This window comes from Mustela nigripes, chromosome 15 (assembly GCF_022355385.1).
Source record: "Mustela nigripes isolate SB6536 chromosome 15, MUSNIG.SB6536, whole genome shotgun sequence".
NCBI classification, from domain to species: domain Eukaryota; kingdom Metazoa; phylum Chordata; class Mammalia; order Carnivora; family Mustelidae; genus Mustela; species Mustela nigripes.
The window spans coordinates 56,463,860-56,477,767 of NC_081571.1; positions in this window are offsets into that span (position 1 = coordinate 56,463,860).

Here is a 13,908-nt window from a genome sequence, read left to right on the forward strand (position 1 = left end):
TATCATTAGTCCCAAACAAGAGGGGTCCCTGCCTTTTGTCATCACCCAGAGCCCATGAACCCCCTTTAGACCATATTACAGGTGCAAATATAGACATGAGCTCAATAGTAAGTTCTCACCTATCAATAATGACTTTAAACATAAATGGATTATTTTTTCCAATCAAAAAACAGAGTGGCTGAATGGATAACAAAAATATCTAGCAATATGCTATCTAAAAGAGAACACTATACAGGCACAAACAGGCTGAAAGTGAAGAGATGGAAAGAAATAATGAAAGAAAGCAAGAATGCTATACTAACACCAGATAAAATAGACTTTCAGTCAAAATTGCTCTTAAAAGGACTACTTATATAATGATAAAGTGATCATTTCAAGAGGATATAACAATTGTGTATATATACACCAAATATTACAGCACCTAAATATTTAGAGTAAATATTAACAGAACTGAAAGAGACTATAATACAATAATAACATGGGACTTAAACACCCCATTTTCAACATTGAATAGATTATCCAGACAGATTATTTACATAAGGAAACAACAAACATTATTAATAAGGAAACAACAAACCTGAATAACGCATACACCTAATGACCCTAAAGACTTACACAGAACATTCCATCCAACAGCACCAGAATACACATTCTTCTTAAGCACACATAGAACATTCTCCAAGATAAATCACATGCAGGCAAAATTAAAGCCTCGATAAATGTAAGAATACTGAAATTATATCAAGTATCTTTTCTAGCCACAATAACATGAAACTAGAAATCAACTACAGCAGGAAAATTTTTAAAAATTATAAATACATAGAAATAAAACAACACATTCCTAAACAATCAATGGATCAAAGATGAAATAAAAAGGGAATTCAGAAAGTATCTTGAGACAAAGAAGAATGAATACACAACATACAAAAACTTATGAGATGCAGCAAAACTGGTTCTAAGAGGAATGTTTATAGCTATAAATGATTACATTAAGAGAAAGATCTCAAATAAACAACCTAATGGTAACTCAAAGAATTACAAAAAGAAAAAAAATCTAAGCCCAAAATTATTAGAAGGAAGGAAATAACAAAGATTAGAGCAGAAATACATGAAATAGAGACTAGAAAGACAAAATTTTAAAAATCAGTGAAACAGAAAGTTGGTCATTTGAAGATTTTACAAATTGACAGACCCTTAGCATATTAACCAAGAAAAACAATGTACATTCAAATAAAATTACAAATGAAAGAGAAGTTATACCTGATACCACAGAAATACAGAGAATTATAAGAGTCTACTATAAGCAATTATACACTAAATTCCCTTCAAATAAGTATAAATCACTCTGGCAGGAAGAACAGGTCCTGCCTTCTCTGTCTGAAAATTTAGTGCCATGAAAAATGAGATGAGTCTTAGCTTCCATGTTATTGAAGTCACCACAGTTTGCGAGTGAAATAGTTTCTCCCATGACAAATCTAAACCGTTGGATCCCTAAACTGTTGAGCACCAAGTTTGCAGAAGCAAAACTTACCTAAGTGAATTATTAGGTATGAAATGAGACTACCTCATTCCTGGTACCAACTACATTATCACACAGGGTCCCAGAAAGGGAAAAAAAAAAACAAAAAACAAAAAACAAAAAAAGATTCACATCAAAGGTTTAAATGAAGACATTTACAGAGGTATGAACAACAAACAAGAGATGCTGAGGCACTGAGGGATTAACTAAACCAGGAAACTATTACCGAGAGGAGGAAATACACTTATTGGAGCCCAGTGAGAGTTGAAACCTTGAGGGAGAAGCTTCCCATTGGAGCTGAAGTTGAAGAGGAATACAGCTGTTGTCAGAGAACTGAAGCCAGAAGGGAAGAAGAGGGGAAGAAGTACCGTGACCTTTTCTCCTCCTCCTTTCCTATCTTCTGCAAGTTCCTCCCACTGTCCATTGTCCAGTGCAATTGAGAAGGGAGTCCAGATGATGACTCCCAGGGAACAGAAAAAAGCAAAGAAAGGCAGAAAAGAAGCTAGGAGATTTCAGAAAGATAACCAGAATACATGAATCTTCTGAGCTTTCTGTTTTGTTTCATCAATCTTTTTATATGTTTGTGTGTCAGTATTACAGTGTCACAAGTATCCTTTTTCCCAATGACCTAAGAGGTCACTGTTGTACTAAACTTTAACATGTGTTTGTGTCAGTAATGAAAGCTCTATTCTACATTGTACATATGTCCACCAATACCACAACTTTCTCATTACTGTATCTCAACAGTACATTTTGATATCTTACAGGGTATGTCCTTCCCTTCAGTGGTTTTACTTTTCATTAATTTTTGTTCTATTTTGTTTACAGTCTGGTTTTATTTCTATTTTCTCTTCAACATAAATCAGTGGATGAAATTTCTTCAAAAAATACCATTGGCATTTTTATCGTAATTTACACTGATGAATAGACAAATTACAGGGAAATGTGATCTCTTCACATTAGTGAATCATTTCATCCAAGCACATAGCACACATAGTATCCTTTACATTGGTAAGGTTTTTTGTATTCTTCAATAAGGTATAAGTTTCTCAATAAATGTCTTACACATTTATTCTTTTCTTATCCCTTGGTATATTAAGGGCCTTGTTGCTTGTTATAGTAATGGGTTCTAATACTGCATTTTCTAATTGGTTACTCCTGCTATAGAGAATATCTTTTAATATTTGTGTTTTTTATCGTGTATTTGGCCAAAATAATAAACTTTTTTATTAGTTCTGATAGTTTATCAAGTAATTCCTCTGAGTTTTTAAATTTAAACAGCCTTTTCTTCTATAAATGAGCACTCTTTGTCCCCACATTTCCTATGTGCATATGTCTTGTCTATTTTCTGGCATGGATCAGAAATCAAATGCAGTTTCAAATATTAATAGCAAGAATTGACATCTTTCCTAGATTCTAATTCAAAGGGAATGCTGCTAACGTTCCCACTTTTCCTTGAGGATGTTTGTACTAGCCATGCCTGCCTTTACACTGAGTCTCTTCTTCCCTTGATAAAAGCTTCTATCAGAAACGAATACTGAATTACATCACACATTTAAGGTACATTTTGGGTATCTATCAAGATGATTATATGAATTTTTAAATAATTATCTTGTGCAAACTCCATGAGATCTTATCTTTTTTGTTCAAGATATATTTATTTCCCTAAGAGAGAGCACAAGCAGGATGGGCAGGGAAAGGGAGAGAATCTCAAGCAGACTCCATGTTGACCAAAATGTGGGGAACAATCTCACCACTCTGAGATCATGACTCTGAGATACCACCATCTGAGCTGAAACCAAGAGTCGGATGCCTAACCACACTTGATCTTAGCCAAAAGGCCGAGAAGCGATCGGATGCCTAAAATATGCCACCCAGGCATCCTGAGATCTTGTCACACTTTTACCCCAAAACCTAGAACAGTGTTTTCTTCATTGTAGAAAATTTAAAAATATTTTTGAAGTATTAATAAACAATTAAAAATATTTATTGTTGTCATTAATTACACTGATGGAGTTCTGATGGTGACTCATGCTTACATTCCTGGACTAAATCTTAATTGGCTATGATAGTATTATTTTAATACATTGCTGGATTTAATTTAGCATTTTTTTTTCATTTAAAGTTTTCATTAATGTTCATAAGGTCAATTGTACAGTTTTCTTTAGGAGCTATGCAAACCATCAAATTTATAAGATTTTTTTATTTCTCTACGTAATGTTGAACAATGAATTCTTTCAAAACTAACATTTTCAAATATGTAGTTTATATCAAATATTCTAATTTGTCATATTTTCTCATTTCTGATGTGTCCTCTCTCCTTTTCTTTATTTTAATATTTATTTATAATTTAGAGGAAGAGAGAGAGAGTGCATGGTGGATAAGGGAGAGGGAGAGAGAATCTTAAGCAGACTCCACACTGAGCATGGAACCCGATATGGGGCCCAGCACAGGGCTCAATCTTAGGACCTTGAGATCATGACCCTGAGACCATGACCTGAGCCAAAACCAAGAGTCAGATGATTAACTGAGTGTACCACCAAGGCACCCTACCCTTCTATTTCTTAATAAAACTTACCAAATACTTTTAAATAGTTTACTGATTATTTTGAAGAAGAAAATTCAGGTTTTACTTATTATTTACCATTTATATTATGTTTAGTTTAATTTTACATGACAAATATATGGTTTTATTTTTTCTTCTCTCTTTAACTGTTTTCCTTCTTCCAGCATCTTGAGTTGAATGTCTTGTTTATTTATGTTCAAACTTTTATCCCCTAATCAATGCATTTATGTCTATAAAATTTCCTAAGTATCATTTTGGCTGTCTCCCACAGTTCTGATATATAATCTACTTGCTGTTGCTTGTTTCTAAATGGTTTATTAACTTTATTAACTTTAGAAATTTTTAAGTTTTAAAAGATACCACTTTCTTGTTTAATTCTAGTATTATTTACATTAAAGACAAATACTGTAAACAGTATCATTTTAGCTTTAGGGAATTTTTGTATTTTTCTTTGTTGCTTAATATATGGCCAATTTTTTTAATGTTCTTTGTATTTTGAAAAAATGTATATGCACTTATGACTTGGATATATAATACATGAAGCATGATGACTGTAAATAAAATACTCTATTTTCTTATTATTTTTTCTTTTCTTGATCTATTGATTTTTTAGACATACCTATTTTCCCTGTCCTAATTTTTCAATTTCTCCCATAAAATAAGGTGAGAGACAAAATAGCTTGTTCACTATTGAACACCCAGCACTTAGAACCGTGCCGTCAGTATGCAAAATATGTGACTTATATTCAGTGCTTTGCTATTTCCATTGAAAAGCTCTTTTCAACACTTTCAAATCCTTAAGTTCTTTCCTGTTCCACTATGTATGTGTTATGACTGCACAGGCAAATAGACTGAATAAAACCCAGAAAATATCATCTGTTAAACTAATTAAACAAGGAGGCCTTTGGATTGAGATGGCTCTAATGCCCTAGCAGCCTCCATAAACAAACCAAACCCCAAGTCTGTAAATGCCTGAAGGCTAATAAATCAAAGCCCAATGACAACCAATCACCAACAGTCAACCAGGCTCTACCAAGAAAGGCAGCCACTTAAGCTACAGCCAATCAAATAATTTCCTTGCTGTGCTTCTGCATCTCTGTAAAAAGTCTTGCCCCTAGCTCATCTCAATGAATCATTCTTAACCACTTCCAGTTCAGTGCCTCCTGATTCAAATGGATTTTTGTTCAAATAAACTCTTAAAAATTTTAACATACCTCAGTCTATCTTTTAACATGTCTTAAGAGTCTTCTTAAATCAGCAATATTGTCTTATTCATCAATGTCTTGAGTTAGAGTTCTCTAGAAGGTAGAGTACTTCCTGGCACATACTAGGTGCTGAATGAGTATTTGTGGAATGACTGAATAAATATTTAGCTCACCAGGATATAGGTGGTCATTTCCAGATTTCACAATGTAAAACTTGACTTCATTTTCATCTCAAGAGTCCTTTATATACCCAGGATCTATGAAACAGTTTTTGATATCCAGGGAAGAAAGCTAACCTTATTAAGTTGGAAATAAATTTTAAGTGTTGTAATCACTTCTGCACATAGATGGGGCTACAGAAAGGCCAACTAAGCTTCCTTATTCTTTAGAAAACTAAGCTTGAAATGTTCCTGTTCCAACTGAGACTGACTCCCAAGCTTTGTTTTCTAGGCCAGGTAGCGAGCCCTAAGAGAAGAGAGAGATCAGGGACATACATTCACTTTAAACAATATTAAAAATTGATTCAAATCATCACTAAACCTACCCAGCTTTGGCTGTCAGTATATATTAAATGTGAATATGAGCTAAATGAATAGATAGGTCTGGTTTATCCCTACACTCGAATAGTCTTGACCCTCTTCCCTAATCAACTCTTGCCTCCTCATTGTACACCTAAAATTTGGAGGATAAATTACCCTACGAGCATAGAAGTAGAAAGAGCGAGTTTTTTCACCATGCCTTCCCAAAGCCAATTCCTGCTTCCCTTTATACACATTCCTGAACTAGTCATATAGAATCCAGAACTAGCTCACCCCAGGCCTAATGGATAGCATTGTAGGGGCATACCAGACTCTAATAGCATTCTAGGCTGCATAAAGCCCTTCAAAGGCCAATGAATTTGTGTGGCTTGTTGATAAGGAATTTCAGATCCTGTATAAACTCTACTTAATGCTATTAAAGAATTGACTTTCAACCTAGCATCAAGCCCCCATACTATTGTAGTGTGTATTCCTTGGAAAGCAGGCTCTGAGACAGAATTTGTTGTGCAGGCTATGCATTAAGAAGGAACGCCAGAATTAACACTCGAGGAAGGGAGGGAAAGGAAATAACAGTGGACAAAGGAAAAAGTCAAGTGCTGATGCAGACCAGCTGACACCTCAGCTGATGTCACAAGAAGTTCTGAAGCTAGAATGTACCTTCAAAGTTGTGTGAGTTGGTGGAGAAAGGTGGTCATTCCCTTATACACCTGCATCTACCAATCATAGATGTGGGCCACCTTGGGAAGAGATATGATGTTGGATGAGGTAGCTCTCTGAAGTTGAGCCAATCCCTGAAAGTACTGACAACTTAAGGGTGTTGGTGGTTGCACTCCCAACAACTGATGTACTAGGTCTACCCTTGAAAGGGAGATCCGGGCAGCATATCACACTGTTCTCACCCACAGTGATCTTGGCTTGAGATTAGGATCTCTTCACTTAGTGAGCAGAAGAGCAATACTCATACATTGTAGTCTCAGGATCCCTCTCCACTCTCAGAAACTATTACAGACCCAAGAATGTTTATGTGGATCTTTACCTTAACAGAAATTAAAGCTGAGAAGATTTTAAAATATTAACCTATTTTAAAATGGCAACATAAATCCACTACTTACTGAAAAAAATTTTTTTCAAAAAGCAAAAAAATATAGTGATAATAGTGACATTGTTTTCCATATTTTACTCATGTCAACAGTCTTGACCATGTGGATTCCTGAGAGGATCTAGGTGAATCCATAACAGTTCACAGACATGCATTGACAAGAATTTAGAAAAAATATCCAAAACCCAATACAACAAGACTCAAAAAAGTCAGAATAAACTGGACACCCAAATTAAGAGTCCCCTAAACTTCTATGATCTTGATTCTGGATTTTTTTTTCTGCCCTATAATATACCTGAAAAATATGTTTAAGTTATGTGAATAAGTGTCCAGGACAATACATTTTTTTCTCTCCCAAATAGGGGATACTTTGGGGAGTTTTTCCCTAGAAAATTCTAAAGTGGCCTTGAGACCATCTTCTAAAAAGTGTCCAGAGCAGCATGGTCCCAGCACAAAATATGGAAATGTTATTTATGTAAGTTATCAGACCTACAAAAATTCTTGGAACCTGAGATCCAGCATAATTAAATTTTTTCAGGGAGAGGTTGAGATGGTAGAGAGTTTTACCAGGAATTTGGTCTTTGGCAAAACAGTGCTAGGTCTTTGCTCTCGAAACAGGTTTTGTTTTGTTTTGTTTTGTTTTGTTTTAAGAATTTATTTATTTATTTGACAGACAGAGATCACAAGTAGGCAGAGAAGCAGGCAGAGAGAGAGGAGGAAGCAGGCTCCCTGCTGGGCAGAGAGCCCAATGCGGTGCTCTATCCCAGGACCTGGGATCATGACCCCAGTGGAAGGCAGAGGCTTTAACCCACTGAGCCACCCAGGTGCCCCGTCTTTGCTCTCTAAATCTAAGTGTGATAGTTTGTGGTCTAGCTTACTTCAGGGAAAAAAAAAAAAAAAACCTCCATTAATATGCATAAAAAGAAATATATAACTCCTATAACAAAATAGAAATCAACCAGAAATAAATTCATTTAATAAAGGAAATTGAGAATGCTGTATATATCCCTAGATATTCCAGTTACACTACCCCATCAGCTTAATCTAGTTACCGAGTAGTAAGGCAATTACACAATGAAGATTTAGAGTTGATGTAAATTCAGGGTTCAGTTGTGATGTTGGATGCTTATAACAAAATATTTCCTGTGGGAAAGCAAGCCCCTTGACAAATTTACATTGTTGTGTACAATTAAATGACAATTTATTCTGGTTTTATTTTTAACAGGACTCGTCATTTACTGTCATTACTGGTCCACAAGAGAGAATACTCAGTGTTCTCTTTGTTTTTCTCTTCAGAATAAAATCTGTACTAAACCATCAGAATTTGCTTTTCTAGCAATGAAAAAGCTCGTGACTTATGGAAAGCCAGCTCCATCTAGCTGTCCATCCTATATCATTCCTCTGTCCATGTTCCATAAATATAAAGTAATGTGTATGAGCTATCATCAAAATGTAGTTTCTTCTAAACTAGGTCCTTGCCAAATGGACAGATCAGTGACCTCGTGTATAAATACTTTTAAAGATATTGATACTTATCCACTTATTTTTATCATATTTTTCTCCTTTTTTCTCCCAGATGGAGTTGGTTATTCTACAGGAAGACTCTAAGATCAGCATTATATTAAAATGCACACACATCTACAAATGCACACACCTTGCTTCCTTTATTAAGTTTGAAATCTAGGTATAACAGTTCATGAAGGTTAAAAGATAACTAGATTAAGTGTTCAAATGATATTACATTTGAGGTTGTTTATTGTGTGCATATGAATCTTTATAAAAAATATGCTAAAGCTTTTCTCTTGAGATTTCTGAGGGAATGTTCTCCAATCCCTCTTGTTGAAATCAATCTAAAAATATTTAGCATTGTGTAAATCTTGTGGTAGCAACGTGCATCTTTATTAGGTCATGCCAATATTAAAGAGATTTACCAAAAAAAAAAAAAATATCAGCCCTTGTAGCATACATTTCCTATATTGTTATTATTAAATTATTCTTAAATTGGAAAATTAATAAATCCCATAAGTAATCTATGTTCTTGGATGAGGGTAGGAATTTCAATTGTCACTGCAATTTTATCACTAAAAAGATGCACTAATATCTTTATGAATTCACTTAAAACCATTATTTCACTTCAAAGAGCTCTACGTACATTTCAAAATATGTTGCTTTAACACATTTTCAGTACATTTCATCAATATTTCATTTTGCTATCACCTAGCCTTACCTCTAGTCACAAACAATAAAGCAGGGCAGTCAGGCAGTTTAACACAGCTTGAGTTCAGCAACCATCTTACACTACGATCTTCATTCAAATATCAAAATGCACTCTAATGGACAAAAGAATTTATTTGTAATTGGAAAATAAGACTTCATAAATTGTTTAAAGTTTAAAAATCTCCAAACATACTCCTCTTATTGGATTTCTTAGGTACCACCATGTTCTATTTGGCTCAAAGCCTATATTTGTAGGCTTTACATAGCATTGCTATTCATGAAGAGTAAAAAGAAGAATGTCACAAGTGGAAATCTACTTAAACTGCCTTTCTGTTGAGGCTGAATGCTGTCCACCAACTCATTCACTCACTCACAAAATACAACTTTGCAAGTCTACTATTTACACAGAATTCTGCAGTGCCTCAGACTCTTAAAAGAAAATACAGCCTAAGTTTTCTCATCTTCAGATGTTGTATAAGCAATATAAGGAGTGATGACAAGAACCACTAGTTCTCTTCAGGGTTAAGACATATGCCTTTGTTAAAAGACAAGGATGGCCACTAATACTATAGCATGATTTTGATTATCAGAAGAACCAACAGAAAGAGATGCACTGAGGAATGGGAGTCAGGTCTCATAAATTTATCAGAAACATGACAGAGCACTAAGCAAAATCTAGGTTAATAGTGAATGGCATGGTAAGTAGTGTGGAATGGTAGAAAGAATATACATCTAGAGTCTAGTGTCAAGCTCATGTGTTGACTCCCGGGGCCACCACCACTGACCCTATGGCAATAAGTGATGCATTTCATTTCACTGAATTTCTGTGTCTTCACAGTCATAATGGAAATAATAAAATATTTCTCAAAGAGCTAATGCGATAATATGTGTGGAAGTACAGGCACAGACAATATACTCAAAATTGTATAAATATTTTTCCCTCCTTTTTCTGTGATGGATGAACACAAGTGTGAGGCAGAGGCTACCAGAAGATAGCAGGTATCATGGAAATGGGGAGGAACAAATTAGAGTTATTTAAATTCTAGCAGTTTAAGGACCTGAAAACCAGTTTCAAACTTGTCCAGAAAAAGGACACACCCTATCTTAGATCCAAAAGTCAAAAAGTGTTTTGGTTAAAGCACACAAAAAGAGGAATTTATAGGCCATTCTAAACACGGGCTCTAAACATTTATAATACACACCCCAGGCATTCCCTAAATCAATCTAAGTCTCTAAAATTTGCTCTTACTAGGTCAAATCTGTCCTTAGTAAGCAGGACACTCTCAAACTCACGGGTTTTTTGCTTCTTTCTTCTTCCAACTTTTCTCTAATCAGATCACTGTTAAAATGTATCTTTCATGTATCTAAATGTACCTTAAAATGGTTCTTAGTATCATAGAACCACCACCTTTTTTTTAATGGAAACAAAAACATTCCCCTTTCCTTGAGTTTGAGGATGCTCAAGATGAGATTAAAAAGAGCCAAGTAGACATGCTAATTGAAAATATTTCAAAAGAAAATTTAAATCAGTGTACAAATCAATTAAATTTTAAACCTTCGGGGCACCTGGGTGGCTCAGTGGGTTAAAGCCTCTGCCTTTGACTCAGGTCATGATCCCAGGGTCCTGGAATCAAGTCCCACATCAGGCTCTCTGCTCAGCAGGGAGCCTGTTTCCTTCTCTCTCTCTCTCTCTCTCTCTCTCTGCCTGACTCTCTGCCTACTTGTGATCTCTGTCTGTCAAATAAATAAATAAAATCTTAAAAAAAAATTGTTTTTTAAACCTTCATGAAACACAATGATGAGAAATCATCTCCTCTCTCATACTGGTTTATGTTCGTGAGATTATTAATATGGAGCCTCATACAGATTAGACACTACCCATATATATTGCATAATTATAGACAAATTAGCCAAATCTCAAGGTTCTAAGACCTTTGGTTCTTCTAGTTTATATAGTCTAAGCAGCTAATGGGGTGGAACCAATCTCCAGAAATTTACATTATAGGGTGCCAATGTACAATCTTTTCTTTTTCCTCCATTCCTGAATTGACAAATATCTTAAACACTATTATGTCTGAGTCTTCTTCATAATGGCAATGTCATATTTTGTCCATAATTAAATCACTTTGCATTCAGTTAATTTACCCTAAACTTTCATTACCCATATATTAAACTCTTATTAGTCTTCTCTGTAAGTTCTTTACATTTATAATGATTCTAAGTTTGGATAACTCTAAGGAGGCTATTTCTGGATAATGTCCAACTGATGTTGCAGAACCTTTAACCTAGCAGTATCAGAAGAGATTCTGCCAATCCTAAATGATGTGAGACACAGGGAAGTTTATCTAAACTAAAAATGATCAACAATGCCAAGAGTTTTCACCTTCATCTATGAATTTTGGCAAATGTGGTTTGATTTACTTCTAATACTTTATTTATTTAACAAAATCTTCATTCCGTGCTCACTGGGTACCTGGCATTGCCCTGTGTTCTTCACAAATATGCACCATCTATGCCAAAGTTACTGTTTTAAAACATGACAGTAAAACTACCAATATGCTTTCATTTGAAAGACGAGTGGCAACAATAGCAAAACCTCTCTTCAGCAGCTTTGTTGCACTATGCACAAAAGAAAGCAAATTAGCATTGATGGCACTGGCTCTCATTTATGTAAGAATCCTCCCTCCTGGTACTCTTACATATTCATAGCATTGTAACAATTAATGATTTTTAAATTTTTCTAGAAATCAATCCAGATTAGGAAATTTGACTATCACAATACCTAGTTGTCACCAATCCGACTTCACCCACAGGAACAGAGTGTTGCTTCATTACATTACTATCTTACATTGATCTTGTTTAACGTGAGAATCAAACTCTAAGAATTTACAAACTCCAAGTGGTTCACACCTCCTAGAAAGGTTTCCTTGGAGACTCATTTGCTCTGTATTTAAGTTCCAGGAGCTCCTGTAAGCCTCACAGAGGCAATGCTATACAGAGGGTGCTGAAAGACCAGGGAGATAGCTTCCTAAAATAAATACAAAGGTAATTTACATGTTTACTAATAACTTCCACACTGCAGTGAGGAGATCAGGTACATAGGCCATCACTTTCACATTCACTATGCTAAGATGCTAGTGTATCCACCTTGCACTGATATAATATACCTACTCTGAATACCAAAGAGAGCAGAAAGGTGCCAGTGTGCAAGACGGCAATAGCATCAAGGACTCAGACACATCTAGTCTCTACACTTCTGCATTCTGTTTCAAGAAATGAGGCCCACCTATAACAGGAAAAGAAACAAAACCCTGAAACTGGGAAGATGAAAATGAGACACCCACAAGCAAAGAGTGATAGAGACTGGTCACACGGAAACTCCCTCCTGAAAGGCTGAGAAAGTTCAATGCCAGAAACAAAGGATAAAATAAAAGTTGAAAATAAAAAGAACTGAAAAAACAATACCATACTGATATTTAGAGTTCCATTTGGAAAAGAAAGAAAGAAAGAGAGAAAGAGAGAAAGAAACAAAGTAAGAGTAACTTCAGAAGGGAATGTTTTTCATTATGTCCCATGCTTCTTTCCTATAAGGCAAGGATATTAGCATCTTCCCAGCCTCTTGCTGTCCCCCTTCCTCACCATAGTCTGGGGGAGGAGTGTTATACTGGTAAATGCAGACGAGAGTTCGGAAACTTATTGTTGTGGATGGCCTGCCCCACTCTAGCCCTGCCAAAATGGTGTGTGGGGAGACTGTCTGCCCAGTTCTGGGTTCAAGATCAAAGAACTTACTACAATTAACAGACCTAAATCTCTTTAATTCAATTTAAACTCTACCAGAGACAAAGGGGACATTTTGTATCTGATATTTACTCTATTTTATTTCTCAGTTTGCTTGGAACCCAGGTGGGGAAGAGGGTTGCTATTTATGGGAGACCACAAGGAAGATGGCTTAGATGTATATTGTTCAAATAAAATATGACTCACGGGGCACTCTTCCACACCTAGGGCTACTTCTGGGGAGAATCAGGTTGTTAGCTTGTTCAAAATCCCTATCCTTCAACTTCCCCGTTGCTTTTTCACCAGTATATCTCCAGCCATTTCTTTCCCAAGCTCCTCCTATGCTCTTGTCTCTGTCTTCTTGCCCCTATCAAAAACTACTTCCATTTGCTTCATTCACTCCTACATGTAAACGACTGGTGTGCTAACTCAGCAGATTCCATCTCTTCAGATCACTCAAGATTCTTTAACATACCAGACCTAGAAGACCTCAAAATAAACCTAATGTCCTTGTAGGAAAGCCACAGCAATGGGGCAATCAGAAATAAGAAATTTACTTGAGAAAAGTTACTGATTTCACCCAAAGTGTCTTTGCAGTGGAAAGAAATCGGGGACTATGCATTTCAAAGTACATTTTTATCAAATAAGCAAATAATTGAGAAGGAGAAAGACTATGTCAAAAATATATTTTTTTTTCCTAGTTAACCTGTAGTCATTCTTTAAGACTGATTTTAAATGTTGCTCCATCATTATGATATGATTCTGTTAAGATTTTTCCACATGTGGGGATGCCTGGGTGGCTCAGTTGGTTAAGCAGCTGCCTTCGGCTCAGGTCATGATCCCAGCGTCCTGGGATTGAGTCCCACATCAGGCTCCTTGCTCAGCAGGGAGCCTGCTTCTCCCTCTGCCTCTGCCTGCCATTCTGTCTGCCTGTGCTTGCTCTCTCCCCCTCTCTCCCTCTGATAAATAAATAAAATCTTTTAAAA